Source organism: Pseudophryne corroboree, chromosome 11 (assembly GCF_028390025.1).
Source record: "Pseudophryne corroboree isolate aPseCor3 chromosome 11, aPseCor3.hap2, whole genome shotgun sequence".
Taxonomy (NCBI): Eukaryota; Metazoa; Chordata; class Amphibia; order Anura; family Myobatrachidae; genus Pseudophryne; species Pseudophryne corroboree.
The window spans coordinates 214400167-214413581 of record NC_086454.1 but is presented as its reverse complement, the minus strand read 5'-3'; the positions used below and the strand labels follow the sequence as shown (position 1 = coordinate 214413581).

The following is a 13415-nucleotide window of genomic DNA, read 5'->3' as shown; positions in this document are numbered from 1 at the left end:
CTTGCTTCAGATGATGGCAGGGCAGGTTCAGTAGTTTTTGGTGGTGCTCCAGTCTTCTGTACGTGGTGCCTGTACGCCGAAAGTGTCCCGCAATTTTTCTGGCCACCGACAGCATCTCTTGCACGCCCCTGTCGTTTTTTAAAAAATTCTGCACCACCAAATTCAAGGTATGTGCAAAACATGGGACGTGCTGGAATTTGCCCATATTTAATGCACACACAATATTGCTGGCGTTGTCCGATGCCACAAATCCACAGGAGAGTCCAATTGGGGTAAGCCATTCCGCGATGATCTTCCTCAGTTGCCGTAAGAGGTTTTCAGCTGTGTGCGTATTCTGGAAAGCGGTGATACAAAGCGTAGCCTGCCTAGGAAAGAGTTGGCGTTTGCGAGATGCTGCTACTGGTGCCGCCGCTGCTGTTCTTGCGGCGGGAGTCCATACATCTACCCAGTGGGCTGTCACAGTCATATAGTCCTGACCCTGCCCTGCTCCACTTGTCCACATGTCCGTGGTTAAGTGGACATTGGGTACAACTGCATTTTTTAGGACACTGGTGAGTCTTTTTCTGACGTCCGTGTACATTCTCGGTATCGCCTGCCTAGAGAAGTGGAACCTAGATGGTATTTGGTAACGGGGGCACACTGCCTCAATAAATTGTCTAGTTCCCTGTGAACTAACGGCGGATACCGGACGCACGTCTAACACCAACATAGTTGTCAAGGACTCAGTTATCCGCTTTGCAGTAGGATGACTGCTGTGATATTTCATCTTCCTCGCAAAGGACTGTTGAACAGTCAATTGCTTACTGGAAGTAGTACAAGTGGGCTTACGACTTCCCCTCTGGGATGACCATCGACTCCCAGCGGCAACAACAGCAGCGCCAGCAGCAGTAGGCGTTACACGCAAGGATGCATCGGAGGAATCCCAGGCAGGAAAGGACTCGTCAGACTTGCCAGTGACATGGCCTGCAGGACTATTGGCATTCCTGGGGAAGGAGGAAATTGACACTGAGGGAGTTGGTGGGGTGGTTACAAGAGGAAGGGATTTACTGGTCAGTGGACTGCTTCCGCTGTCACCCAAAGTTTTTGAACTTGTCACTGACTTATTATGAATGCGCTGCAGGTGACGTATAAGGGAGGATGTTCCGAGGTGGTTAACGTCCTTACCCCTACTTATTACAGCTTGACAAAGGGAACACACGGCTTGACACCTGTTGTCCGCATTTCTGGTGAAATACCTCCACACCGAAGAGCTGATTTTTTTGGTATTTTCACCTGGCATGTCAACGGCCATATTCCTCCCACGGACAACAGGTGTCTCCCCGGGTGCCTGACTTAAACAAACCACCTCACCATCAGAATCCTCCTGGTCAATTTCCTCCCCAGCGCCAGCAACACCCATATCCTCCTCATCCTGGTGTACTTCAACACTGACATCTTCAATCTGACTATCAGGAACTGGACTGCGGGTGCTCCTTCCAGCACTTGCAGGGGGCGTGCAAATAGTGGAAGGCGCATGCTCTTCACGTCCAGTGTTGGGAAGGTCAGGCATCGCAAACGACACAATTGGACTCTCCTTGTGGATTTGGGATTTCAAAGAACGCACAGTTCTTTGCGGTGCTTTTGCCAGCTTGAGTCTTTTCAGTTTTCTAGCGAGAGGCTGAGTGCTTCCATCCTCATGTGAAGCTGAACCACTAGCCATGAACATAGGCCAGGGCCTCAGCCGTTCCTTGCCACTCCGTGTGGTAAATGGCATGTTGGCAAGTTTACGCTTCTCCTCCGACAATTTTATTTTAGGTTTTGGAGTCCTTTTTTTTCTGATATTTGGTGTTTTGGATTTGACATGCTCTGTACTATGACATTGGGCATCGGCCTTGGCAGACGACGTTGCTGGCATTTCATCGTCTCGGCCATGACTAGTGGCAGCAGCTTCAGCACGAGGTGGAAGTGGATCTTGATCTTTCCCTAATTTTGGAACCTCAACTTTTTTGTTCTCCATATTTTATAGGCAGAACTAAAAGGCACCTCAGGTAAACAATGGAGATGGATGGATTGGATAGTTTACTAGTATACAATTATGGACGGACTGCCACGGTTAGGTGGTATAAAAAAACCACGGTTAGGTGGTATATATTATAATAATAATACAATTATGGATGGACGGACTGCCTGCCGACTGCCGACACAGAGGTAGCCACAGCCGTGAACTACCGCACTGTACACTGGTTGATAAAGAGATAGTAGTATACTCGTAACAACTAGTATGACACTATGACGACGGTATAAAGAATGGAAAAAAAACCACGGTTAGGTGGTATATATTATAATAATAATACAATTATGGATGGACGGACTGCCTGCCGACTGCCGACACAGAGGTAGCCACAGCCGTGAACTACCGCACTGTACACTGGTTGATAAAGAGATAGTAGTATACTCGTAACAACTAGTATGACACTATGACGACGGTATAAAGAATGGAAAAAAAACCACGGTTAGGTGGTATATATTATAATAATAATACAATTATGGATGGACGGACTGCCTGCCGACTGCCGACACAGAGGTAGCCACAGCCGTGAACTACCGCACTGTACACTGGTTGATAAAGAGATAGTAGTATACTCGTAACAACTAGTATGACACTATGACGACGGTATAAAGAATGGAAAAAAAACCACGGTTAGGTGGTATATATTATAATAATAATACAATTATGGATGGACGGACTGCCTGCCGACTGCCGACACAGAGGTAGCCACAGCCGTGAACTACCGCACTGTACACTGGTTGATAAAGAGATAGTAGTATACTCGTAACAACTAGTATGACACTATGACGACGGTATAAAGAATGAAAAAAAAACCACGGTTAGGTGGTATATATTATAATAATAATACAATTATGGATGGACGGACTGCCTGCCGACTGCCGACACAGAGGTAGCCACAGCCGTGAACTACCGCACTGTACACTGGTTGATAAAGAGATAGTAGTATACTCGTAACAACTAGTATGACACTCTGACGACGGTATAAAGAATGGAAAAAAAACCACGGTTAGGTGGTATATATTATAATAATAATACAATTATGGATGGACGGACTGCCTGCCGACTGCCGACACAGAGGTAGCCACAGCCGTGAACTACCGCACTGTACACTGGTTGATAAAGAGATAGTAGTATACTCGTAACAACTAGTATGACACTATGACGACGGTATAAAGAATGGAAAAAAAACCACGGTTAGGTGGTATATATTATAATAATAATACAATTATGGATGGACGGACTGCCTGCCGACTGCCGACACAGAGGTAGCCACAGCCGTGAACTACCGCACTGTACACTGGTTGATAAAGAGATAGTAGTATACTCGTAACAACTAGTATGACACTATGACGACGGTATAAAGAATGGAAAAAAAACCACGGTTAGGTGGTATATATTATAATAATAATACAATTATGGATGGACGGACTGCCTGCCGACTGCCGACACAGAGGTAGCCACAGCCGTGAACTACCGCACTGTACACTGGTTGATAAAGAGATAGTAGTATACTCGTAACAACTAGTATGACACTATGACGACGGTATAAAGAATGGAAAAAAAACCACGGTTAGGTGGTATATATTATAATAATAATACAATTATGGATGGACGGACTGCCTGCCGACTGCCGACACAGAGGTAGCCACAGCCGTGAACTACCGCACTGTACACTGGTTGATAAAGAGATAGTAGTATACTCGTAACAACTAGTATGACACTATGACGACGGTATAAAGAATGGAAAAAAACCACGGTTAGGTGGTATATATTATAATAATAATACAATTATGGATGGACGGACTGCCTGCCGACTGCCGACACAGAGGTAGCCACAGCCGTGAACTACCGCACTGTACACTGGTTGATAAAGAGATAGTAGTATACTCGTAACAACTAGTATGACACTATGACGGTATAAAGAAAGAAAAAAAAATACCACGGTTAGGTGGTATATATTGTAATACAATTATGGATGGACGGACTGCCTGCCGAGTTCCGACTGCCGACACAGAGGTAGCCACAGCCGTGAACTACCGCACTGTACTGTGTCTGCTGCTAATATAGACTGGTTGATAAAGAGATAGTATACAATACATACAACAATGAATATACTACTATACTGGTGGTCAGGCACTGTGGTCACCACTAGTCACACTGGCAGTGGCACTCCTGCAGCAAAAGTGTGCACTGTTTAATTTTAAATTAATATAATATTATGTACTCCTGGGGGCTCCTGCTATAACAACCTGCAGTGCTCCCCAGTCTCCCCCACAATTATTATAAGCTTTGCCTTTTATACATTGATGTGCAGCACACTGGGCTGAGCTGAGTGCACACAGACTGAGTCACACTGTGTGACTGGCTGCTGCTGTGTATCGTTTTTTTTCAGGCAGAGAACGGATATAGCAGAGAACGGATATATATTAAAATAAATAAAAGTTAACTAACAACAACTGCACTGGTCACTGTGGTAAACTCTGTCTGACTCTGCACAATCTCTCTCTCTCTTCTAATCTAATTTCTAATGGAGAGGACGCCAGCCACGTCCTCTCCCTATCAATCTCAATGCACGTGTGAAAATGGCGGCGACGCGCGGCTCCTTATATAGAATCCGAGTCTCGCGAGAATCCGACAGCGTCATGATGACGTTCGGGCGCGCTCGGGTTAACCGAGCAAGGCGGGAGGATCCGAGTCTGCTCGGACCCGTGAAAAAAACATGAAGTTCGTGCGGGTTCGGTTTCAGAGAAACCGAACCCGCTCATCTCTACCGCAAACAGGAGATTACCCTGAAGTCCATTTATACACATTCAGGTACCTTACTCAGAACGGCAATTGCGTCGGCCTGGGTGTGTAGTGCTGTAGCGGCATGGACGGATACCCTAGATAAGGCTACTATTTTATTGCCCCTGGGGCATATAAGAGATGCTGTCCTATATATGTGTGTATGCAAACTACAGGTGGTGCTGCAGGGCTCACACCCTTTTACTTGTCTTGTAGAGCAACTCTGGAGCTGTTACTGGGTCCAGCTGCTGCAAGAAATCAGCTTGAATGCTTCAGGGGCTTGGGCATGGCCAACATGAGCCCCACACTGATGGGGGTGTATAAAGCGATCTAGGGGTCATCCAAGCGCAACCCCACATTGGCCGCCATGCCCTGCGTGACCATTTTCTCTTTTCATATGCAGACGAGGGTTGCAGCCAACTATGCCCATTGCTTGGATGACATCACCATATGCGAATCCATCTGCTGCAGGCCTTCCCCCAGGAATGCTTGCACTAGTTGTTGCATTTGGTTTGTTGTTTGGGGGGTGCTTCAGTATTAGGCAGCCTTCTGCCCTCCCACATTCGTCTGAAAATGTGTTCTCCCTGCAGTTGTTGTCCCCAGATGAGAGTTCCCTTGTGCTGCCTCAGTTGAATCTCCTTTACTTGACGGAGGTGTGCCTGAGCAGCGGCCCTCCCCAGCCCTATCTCAAATCATACTTATTTTGCATAGGTGATACCATGGTCATGAAGATTGTTTTCCCAGGGTGAGGTTCATTCATTGCATTCTGGGTATGCTGACCTCTGTGATTTCCCCAAATGTGGGAAACTCGACTGCATAATTTGTGGTAGGGGGGGGGACTGCATTTGTGCTTTCCCCTGGGTGGCTCTGGTATAATTCAGATCTCTTTGTCTCAGGTCTCTCTCCAGCCTAGTTTGCTGTCTGTTTCCACTTCTCTTTTCTTGAGCCCCTCCCTTCTATGCCCTTGCGCACTATCCTGACTTCTCCCGTCTGCTTACTTTGTGCCTTCCAACGCACAATGCGAACTACAGGTAGTGCTGCAGGGCCCACGCCCTTTTACTTGCCTTACAGAGTAGCTCTGGAGCTGTTACAGTGCCCAGCTGCTGCAAGAAATCAGCTTGAATGCTTCAGGGGCAGGGGCATGGCCAACATGAGCCCCACACCGAAGGAGGGTGGGGGTGTTCAATGCGAACTAGGGGTCATCCAAGCGCCCCTTTTCTCTTTTCATATGCAGATGAGGGTTCCAGCCAACTTTGGCCCACTGCTTGGATGACATCACCGTATGCAAATCCGTCTGCTGCAGACCTTTCCCCAGGAATGCTTGCACTAGTTGTTGCATATGGTTTGATGTTTGTGGGTGCTTCAGTATTAGGCAGCCTTCCGCCCTCTCATGTTTATCTGAAAATATGTGGTCTCCCTGCAGTTGTTGTCCCCAGACAAGAGTTTTCTTGTGCTTCCTCAGTTGAATCTCCTTAACTTGACGGGGGTGTGCCCGAGCAGCCGCCCTCCACAGCCCTATCTCAACACATGCTTTTCTTGCTTATGAGATCTCTTGATCATGAAGATAGTTCTCACAGGGTGAGGTTCATCCATTACATTTTAAAGTAGGAAGGTACAAATTACATATTCAAATTACATATATGTGCTGGATTCAAATGTTTTCCCCCCTTCCTTTCTCAATTGTGCCCATCAGCAGCTATTCTAATGTTGCTGCCAATGGGTGTGACACATTCATTTCTTCTGTGGGGTACACTGGACTCCACAAGGATTCACATTGGGGTGTAGAGTAGGATCTTGATCTGAGGCACCAACAGGCTCAAAGCTTTTGACTGTTCCCAAGATGCTCAGCGCCCCCTCCTCTATAACCTCGCTTCCATGAACAGGGAGCTCAGTTTGTAGTTGGTGCCTTCAGTAGCAGGCCACTTAACAGGGGGCTGCCTCAGGCAGCCTATTCTTAGCTATTAATTTTGACAAGAAAAGAAGAACTTTTTTTTATAAGAATCTACAAGGGCTGCAGCAGGCTAGGTCTAATAGACATCTTTACTGCAGCTCCATCACTCCCAGCGGCGCAGTATACTCCCGTGCCCTGGTTGCTGGGTCACTGCAGCGGAGGCTCCGGTTTCTTCCTAAGGTCAGTCACACACACACCGCCCTCCGGGATCACGAGGCCGCTGATGAAAGGGAGGTAAGGTACTTCTGTGCCCGCACTATACCGTGATCCAGCGTGGCTGTAGGGGGCGGGCCATGTGCGCACTGGCGTGGACACTGATTACTGGGCAGCCGCTACACTAGCCACCAGGGACAGTTAAGGAGCACAGCTCTGGGGGGTTTTCTCTTATATTAACCCCATTTTGTACTACCCGCAGTGCATTGTGATAGGTAATAGAGCCTGATTCAGGTTGGATTGCAATCGCAATAAGCAATCCAACTGCAAAAATTGCTAAGAGCATACGCATGCGCCTGCATTTTCTGCGGCACCCCGCAGATAATGCGATCGCCTCTGACTGTCAATCGGTGCTGGGGGGGGGGTCAGCAACACTCCATTTCTAAGTCGGAGATGGAGCGGTGCGTGGGCAGGGCTTCAAAATGGGGTCGGCAACGGAGAAACAGGAGGCGTGGTCAGAGCGGCTGCATGACATCACATGCAGCAGCTGCGATCACAAAAATGGTGGCGGCTTCCTGCGCACACATACAGTCTGCACCAACTGGAGGCTAACCCATTTTTTATGATCACGCTGAACTGCACTGCGACTGCAATTTCAGCGTGGTCAAGAAGGGAGGCGGCATGCTGGGTGGCCCCAGCATGTGAACCAAAGGATTGCAAATTCTGTTACTTAGCGGAATTTGCAATCCTTACTGAATTAGGCCCATTGATTACAAAATTTATTTGTAAATATTTGAAGTTTTTCTTCAGGGACTAACACAAAAGATGCTTGGGGCTACTAACACATGGGTAAGCCACGTAAATCTTTCCATGGGTCAGTGGCATCACAATGGGGTTGAGGCCCACACCCGAGTGTCACCCGCCAAGGGGGGTGACACCAAAGTGCCGGCTCCTCTTCAGTGACAGAATATGGGTGTTTCACTGTGACATTACGTGCAACACCCAGTTTCTGTCACTGTGCAGGAGCCAGCACCACTCACACACTAGTTCCCGGGTGCAGCCCCCAACCCCCGGGATACCCGGAGCAACAAAATGGAGATTCAGGCCAACAGGCCACACCCCTACCTATGAGACCATGCCTCCTTTTTACCATTGCGCTGCTTATCTGCGCGCACTGCATTACAATCTCCCTCGCTGCCTCTCTGGGTGTCACCAATGATAGTGACACCTTTGCCATGCTTGTAGCAGCTGGTCCTAAGATCTACGCCTCCAGCCCTGAGTGTTTGCCCTTGTGACTTGTTGATCATCATAGCGAAGCAGATTCTTACAGAAAACTGCAGGGGCTTAGATTGAAAAGAAAAACATTGACGAACCCATCATTTCAGCAACAGGGTCTGCCACACGGCTGACTGAAATGACTGGGTGGTTTGGGCCCCCACCAAAAAAGAAGCAATCAATCTCTCCTTGCACAAACTGGCTCTACAGAGGCAAGATGTCCACCTCATCATCCTCCGATTCCTCACCCCTTTCACTGTGTACATCGCCCTCCTCACAGATTATTAATTCGTCCCCACTGGAATCCACCATCTCAGATCCCTGTGTACTTTCTGGAGGCAATTGCTGGTGAATGTCTCCACGGAGGAATTGATTATAATTCATTTTGATGATCATCATCTTCTCCACATTTTCTGGAAGTAACCTCGTACACCGATTGCTGACAAGGTGAGCGGCTGCACTAAACACTCTTTTGGAGTACACACTGGAGGGAGGGCAACTTAGGTAGAATAAAGCCAGTTTGTGCAAGGGCCTCCAAATTGCCTCTTTTTCCTGCCAGTATACATACGGACTGTCTGACGTGCCTACCTGGATGCGGTCACTCATATAATCCTCCACCATTCTTTCAAAGGTGACAGAATCATATGCAGTGACAGTAGACGACATGTCAGTAATCGTTGCCAGGTCCTTCAGTCCGGACCAGATGTCAGCACTCACTCCAGACTGCCCTGCATCACCGCCAGCGGGTGGGCTCGGAACTCTTAGCCTTTTCCTCGCACCCCCAGTTGCGGGAGAATGTGAAGGAGGAGCTGTTGACGGGTCACGTTCCGCTTGACTTGACAATTTTCTCACCAGCAGGTCTTTGAACCTCTGCAGACTTGTGTCTGCCGGAAAGAGAGATACAATGTAGGTTTTAAATCTAGGATCGAGTACGGTGGCCAAAATGTATTGCTCTGATTTCAACAGATTGAATCCTGGTTAAGCGAATTAAGGGCTCCATCCACAAGTCCCACATGCCTAGCGGAATCGCTCTGTTTTAGCTCCTCCTTCAATGTCTCCAGCTTCTTCTGCAAAAGCCTGATGAGGGGAATGACCTGACTCAGGCTGGCAGTGTCTGAACTGACTTCACGTGTGGCAAGTTCAAAGGGTTGCAGAACCTTGCACAACGTTGAAATCATTCTCCACTGCGCTTGAGTCAGGTGCATTCCCCCTACTTTGCCTATATCGTGAGTAGATGTATAGGCTTGAATGGCCTTTTGCTGCTCCTCCATCCTCTGAAGCATATAGAGGGTTGAATTCCACCTCGTTACCACCTCTTGCTTCAGAGGATGGCAGGGCAGGTTCAGGAATGTTTGGTGGTGCTCCAGTCTTCGGCACGCGGTGGCTGAATGCAGAAAGTGGCCCGCAATTCTTCGGGCCACCGACAGCATCTCTTGCACGCCCCTGTCATTTTTTAAATAATTCTGCACCACCAAATTCAATGTATGTGCAAAACATGGGACGTGCTGGAATTTGCCCAGATGTAATGTACGCACAATATTGGTGGCGTTGTCCGATGTCACAAATCCCCAGGAGAGTCCAATTGGGGTAAGCCATTCTGCAATGATGTTCCTCAGTTTCCGTAAGAGGTTGTCAGCTGTGTGCCTCTTATGGAAAGCGGTGATACAAAGCGTAGCCTGCCTAGGAACGAGTTGGCATTTGCGAGATGCTGCTACTGGTGCCGCCGCTGCTGTTCTTGCTGCGGGAGGCAATACATCTACCCAGTGGGCTGTCACAGTCATATAGCCCTTAGTCTGCCCTGCTCCACTTAACCACGGACATGTGGACTAGTGGACATTGGGTACAACTGCATTTTTTAGGACACTGGTGACTCTTTTTTGAGGTCTGTGTACATTTTCGGTATCGCCTGCCTAGAGAAATGGAACCTAGATGGCATTTGGTACCGGGGACACAGTATCTCAATCAAGTCTCTAGTTGCCTCTGAATTAACGATGGATACCGGAACCACGTTTCTCACCACCCAGGCTGACAAGACCTGAGTTATCCGCTTTGCAGCAGGATGACTGCTGTGATATTTCATCTTCCTCGCAAAGGACTGTTGGACAGTCAATTGCCTACTGGAAGTAGTACAAGTGGTCTTCCGACTTCCCCTTTGGGATGACGATCGACTCCCAGCAGCAACAACAGCAGCGCCAGCAGCAGTAGGCGTTACACTCAAGGATGCATCGGAGGAATCCCAGGCAGGAGAGGACTCGTCAGACGTGCCAGTGACATGGCCTGCAGGACTATTGGCTTTCCTGTCTAAGGAGGAAATTGACACTGAGGGAGTTGGTGGTGTGGTTTGCAGGAGCTTGGTTACAAGAGGAAGGGATTTAGAGGTCAGTGGACTGCTTCCGCTGTCATCCAAAGTTTTTGAACTTGTCACTGACTTATGATTAATGCACTGCAGGTGACGTATAAGGGAGGATGTTCTGAGGTGGTTAACGTCCTTACCCCTACTTATTACAGCTTGACAAAGGCAACACACGGCTTGACACCTGTTGTCCGCATTTGTGTACAGGATGCATACCTTCATGTTCCCATTTATCCATCTCATCAGGCGTACCTCAGATTTGCGGTACAGGACTGTCATTGCCAATTTCAGACGTTGCTGTTTGGTCTCTCCACGGCCCTGAGAATTTTCACCAAGGTAATGGCGGAAATTATGGTTCTCCTGCGCAAGCAAGGTGTCACAATTATCCCGTACTTGAGCGATCTCATAAAAGCGAGATCAAGAGAGCAGTTGCTGAACAGCGTATCACTTTCACTGGATTTTCGGCTGGATTTTCAATATCCCAAAGTCGCAGTTGGTTCCTACGACTCGTCTGTCTTTCTTGGGCATGATTCTGGAAACAGACCAGAAGAGGGTTTATCTCCCGATAGAAAAGGCCCAGGAACTCATGACTCTTGTCAGGAACCTATTGAAACCAAAACTTGTGTCAGTGCATCACTGCACTCGAGTCCTGGGAAAGATGGTGGCATCATACGAAGCCATTCCATTCGGCAGGTTCCATGCGAGGACTTTCCAATGGGACCTACTGGACAAGTGGTCTGGGTCACATTTACAGATGCATTGGTTGATCACCCTGTCCCCCAGGGTCAGGGTATCACTCCTGTGGTGGCTGCAGAGTGCTTACCGTCTCGAGTGACGCAGATTCGGCATTCAGGACTGGATCCTGGTGACCACAGATGCAAGCCTCCAAGGTTGGGGAGCAGTCACACAGGGAAGAAATTTCCAAGGTCTTTGGTCAAGTCAAGAGACTTGTCTTCACATCAACATCCTGAAACTAGGGGCCATATACAATGCCCTACGTCAAGCGGAGACCTTACTTTGCGACCAACCGGTTCTGATCCAGTCAGACAACATCACCGCAGTGGCTCATGTAAACCGCCAAGGCGGCACAAGGAGCAGAGTGGCGATGGCACAAGCCACCAGAATTCTTCGCTGGGTGGAGAATCACGCAAGCGCACTGTCAGCAGTGTTCATTCCGGGAGTGGACAACTGGGAAGCAGACTTCCTCAGCAGACACAACCTACATCCGGGAGAGTGGGGACTTCATCAGGAAGTCTTTGCACAGATTACAAGTTGGTGGGAACTGCCACAGATAGACATGATGGCGTCCCGGCTCAACAAAAAGCTACAGAGGTATTGCGCAAGGTCAAGAGACCCTCAGGCAGTAGCTGTAGACGCCCTAGTGACACAGTGGGTGTTCCGGCCGGTCTATGTATTTCCTCCTCTTCCTCTCATACCCAAGGTGTTGAGGATAATAAGACAAAGAGGAGTGAGAACAAGCCTCATTGTTCCAGATTGGCCACGGAGGACCTGGTATCCGGATCTGCAGGAAATGCTCACAGAAGATCCGTGGCCTCTTCCTCTAAGACAGGACCTGTTGCATCAGGGGCCCTGTCTGTTCCAAGACTTACCGCGGCTGCGTTTGACGGCATGGCGGTTGAATGCCGGATCCTAGCAGTGAAAGGCATTCCGGTTGAGGTCATCCCTACGCTGATAAAGGCTAGGAAGGATGTAACGTCAAAACATTACACCGTATATGGCGAAATTATGTTTCTTGGTGTGAGGCCAGGAATGCTCCTATGGAAGAATTCCATCTGGGCCGTTTCCTTCACTTCCTACAAACTGGAGTGAATTTGGGCCTAAAATTAGGCTCTATTAAGGTCCAGATTTCGGCCTTATCCATTTTCTTTCAAAAAGAATTGGTTTCTCTTCCAGAAGTTCAGACTTTTGTAAAAGGAGTGCTGCATATTCAGCGCCGCAAAAGGCCGCCATGCCCTGCATACCCCTTTTCTCTTTTCATATGCAGATGAGGGTTCCAGCCAACTTTGGCCCACTGCTTGGATGACATCATTGTATGCAAATCCGTCTTCTGCAGACCTTCCCCCAGGAATGCTTGTACTAGTTATTGCATTTGGTTTGTTGTTTGGGGGTGCTTCAGTATTAGGCAGCCTTCTGCCCTCCCATGTTCATTTGAAAATATGTGTTCTCCCTGCAGTTGTTGTCCCCAGATGAGAGTTCCCTTGTGCTGCCTCAGTTGAATCTCCTTTACTTGACAGAGATGTGCCTGAGCAGCGGCCCTCCCCAGCCCTATCCCAAATCATACTTATTTTGCATAGGAGATACCATGGTCATGAAGATTGTTCTCCCAGGGTGAGGTTCATTCATTGCATTCTGGATATGCTGACCCCTGTGATTTCCCCAAATGTGGGAAACTCGACTGCATTATTTGTGGTAGTGGGGAACTGTGTTTGTGCTTTCTTCTGGTCAACTCTGGTAAAAATCAGATTTCTTTGTCTCAGATCTTCCTCTAGCCTTGTTCCTCTTTCGAGAGTTCCCTTGTGCTGCCTCAGTTGGATCTCCTTCACTTGACAGGGGGGTACCCGAGCAGCGACCCTCCCCAGCTCTAGCCCAACTCCTACTTAACTGCCAGGTGAGATACTATAATCATGTAGGTGCTTCTCCCAGGGCAAGGCTCACACATTGCACTCTGGGTGTGCTGCCCCTGTGATTTCCCCAAATGTGGGAAACTTGACTGCATAATTTGTGTTTCCCCTGGTCGGCTCTCGTATAATTCAGATCTCTTTGTCTCAGGTCTCTCTCCAGCCTAGTTTGCTGTCTGTTTCCACTTCTCTTTTCTTGAGCCGCTCCCT

General features: G+C 48.4%; 3 non-coding genes across 3 annotated transcripts; all 3 read left to right on the top strand.

The window, feature by feature from the left end:
* Positions 1-5528: 5528 nt before the first annotated feature.
* On the top strand, positions 5529-5694 carry LOC134970549 (U1 spliceosomal RNA). Its single transcript, XR_010189851.1, has one exon. It is a non-coding gene; the product is annotated as a U1 spliceosomal RNA (small nuclear RNA).
* Positions 5695-12864: 7170 nt separating this feature from the next.
* Positions 12865-13028, top strand: LOC134970666 (U1 spliceosomal RNA). Its single transcript, XR_010189949.1, has one exon. It is a non-coding gene; the product is annotated as a U1 spliceosomal RNA (small nuclear RNA).
* Positions 13029-13180: 152 nt separating this feature from the next.
* Positions 13181-13343, top strand: LOC134971015 (U1 spliceosomal RNA). The gene has a single exon (XR_010190185.1). It is a non-coding gene; the product is annotated as a U1 spliceosomal RNA (small nuclear RNA).
* Positions 13344-13415: the final 72 nt, after the last annotated feature.